Source organism: Oncorhynchus gorbuscha, unplaced genomic scaffold (assembly GCF_021184085.1).
Source record: "Oncorhynchus gorbuscha isolate QuinsamMale2020 ecotype Even-year unplaced genomic scaffold, OgorEven_v1.0 Un_scaffold_1519, whole genome shotgun sequence".
Lineage (NCBI taxonomy): Eukaryota > Metazoa > Chordata > Actinopteri > Salmoniformes > Salmonidae > Oncorhynchus > Oncorhynchus gorbuscha.
Genome location: NW_025746272.1, coordinates 92,501 through 95,000, shown reverse-complemented (window position 1 = coordinate 95,000; position 2,500 = coordinate 92,501). Strand labels below are relative to the sequence as shown.

Below are 2,500 nucleotides of genomic sequence, written 5' to 3'. Positions count from 1 at the left end.
GTTATTAATTCATATAGTTATTAATATGGGTTATTAATTAATATAGTTATTAATATGGGTTATTAATTCATATCATTCTTAATATGGGTTATTAATTCATATCATTCTTAATATGGGTTATTAATTCATATAGTTATTAATATGGGTTATTAATTCATATAGTTATTAATATGGGTTATTAATTCATATAGTTATTAATGAGTTATTAATTCATATAGTTATTAATGAGTTATTCATTCATATAGTTATTAATGAGTTATTCATTCATATAGTTATTAATGAGTTATTCATTCATATAGTTATTAATGAGTTATTCATTCATATAGTTATTCATTAGTTATTAATAATATAGTTATTAATTAGTTATCCATTCATATAGTTATTAATGAGTAATTCATTCAAGTCGCTCTGGATAAGAGCGTCTGCTAAATGACTTAAATGTAAATGTAAATATATTTATTAATGATTTATTCATTCATATACTTATTAAGTTATTAATTCATATAGTTATTAATGTTATTCATTCATATACTTATTAATGAGTTATTCATTCATATAGTTATTAATGAGTTATTAATTCATATAGTTATTAATCAGACTGTCCTGAACACCTCATCATCCTTATATATATTATATATTATCATTCTAAACTACCAACTCTGCCTAGAAGGCCAGCATCCCGGAGTCATCTCTTCACTGTTGACGTTGAGACTGGTGTTTTGCGGGTACTATTTCATGAAGCTGCCTGTTGAGGACTTGTGAGGCATCTGTTTCTCAAACTAGACACTCTAATGTACTTGTCCTCTTGCTCAGTTGTGCACCGGGGCCTCCCACTCCTCTTTCTATTCTGGTTAGAGCCAGTTTACGCTGTTCTGTGAAGGGAGTAGTACACAGTGTTGTACCAGATCTTCAGTTTCTTGGCATTTTCTCTCATGGAATAGCCTTCATTTCTCAGAACAAGAAGAGACTGACGAGTTTCAGAACAAAGGTCTTTGTTTCTGGCCATTTTGAGCCTGTAATCGAACCCACAAATGCTGATGCTCCAGATACTCAACTAGTCTAAAGAAGGCCAGTTTTCAGCTGTGCTAACATAATTGCAAAAGGGTTTTCTAATGATCAATCAGCCTTTTAAAATTATAAACCTGGATTAGCTAACACAACGTGCCATTGGAACACAGGAGTGATGGTTGCTGATAATGGGCCTCTGTACGCCTATGTAGATATTCCATTAAAAATCAGCCGTTTCCAGCTACAATAGTCATTTACAACATTAACAATGTCTACACTGTATTTCTGGTCAATTTGATGTTATTTTAATAGATAAAAAAATGAGCTTTTCTTTCAAAAACAAGGACGTTTCTAAGTGACCTCAAACTTTTGAACGGTAGTGTACATATGATATGAGTTCTGTAAGATATGTAAACATTATTAAAGTGACTAGTGATCCATTTATTAAAGTGACTAGTGATCCATTTATTAAAGTGACTAGTGATCCATTTATTAAAGTGGACAGTGATCCATTTATTAAAGTGACTAGTGATCCATTTATTAAAGTGACTAGTGATCCATTTATTAAAGTGACTAGTGATCCATTTATTAAAGTGACTAGTGATCCATTTATTAAAGTGACTAGTGATCCATTTATTAAAGTGACTAGTGATCCATTTATTAAAGTGACTAGTGATCCATTTATTAAAGTGACTAGTGATCCATTTATTAAAGTGACTAGTGATCCATTTATTAAAGTGACTAGTGATCCATTTATTAAAGTGACTAGTGATCCATTTATTAAAGTGACATTTATTAAAGTGACTAGTGATCCATTTATTAAAGTGACTAGTGATCCATTTATTAAAGTGGACAGTGATCCATTTATTAAAGTGACTAGTGATCCATTTATTAAAGTGACTAGTGATCCATTTATTAAAGTGACTAGTGATCCATTTATTAAAGTGACTAGTGATCCATTTATTAAAGTGACTAGTGATCCATTTATTAAAGTGACTAGTGATCCATTTATTAAAGTGACTAGTGATCCATTTATTAAAGTGACTAGTGATCCATTTATTAAAGTGAACAGTGATTTGGTCTCAATGTAGGCAGCAGCCTCTCTGTGTTAGTGGTGGCTGTTTACCAGTCTGATGGCCTTGAGATAGAAGCTGTTTAACAGTCTGATGGCCTGATGGCCTTGAGGTAGAAGCTGTTTAACAGTCGGATGGCCTTGAGATAGAAGCTGTTTAACAGTCTGATGGCCTGGAGATAGAAGCTGTTTAACAGTCTGATGGCCTTGAGATAGAAGCTGTTTAACAGTCTGATGGTCTATGAGATAGAAGCTGTTTAACAGTCTGATGGCCTTGAGATAGAAGCTGTTTTTCAGTCTCTCGGTCCCAGCTTTGATGCACCTGTACTGACCTCACCTTTTGGATGATAGCGGGGTGAACAGGCAGTGGTTTGGGTGGTTGATGTCCTTGATGATCTTTATGGCCTTCCTGTGACATCG

General features: G+C 33.0%; 1 protein-coding gene across 1 annotated transcript in view; it reads left to right on the top strand.

Moving 5' to 3' along the window:
- LOC124023157 (C-terminal-binding protein 2-like) overlaps nucleotides 1-2,500 on the top strand; it is a 64,630-nt gene that overhangs the window by 29,987 nt on the left and 32,143 nt on the right. The gene's annotated exons all lie outside the window — the stretch shown is intronic.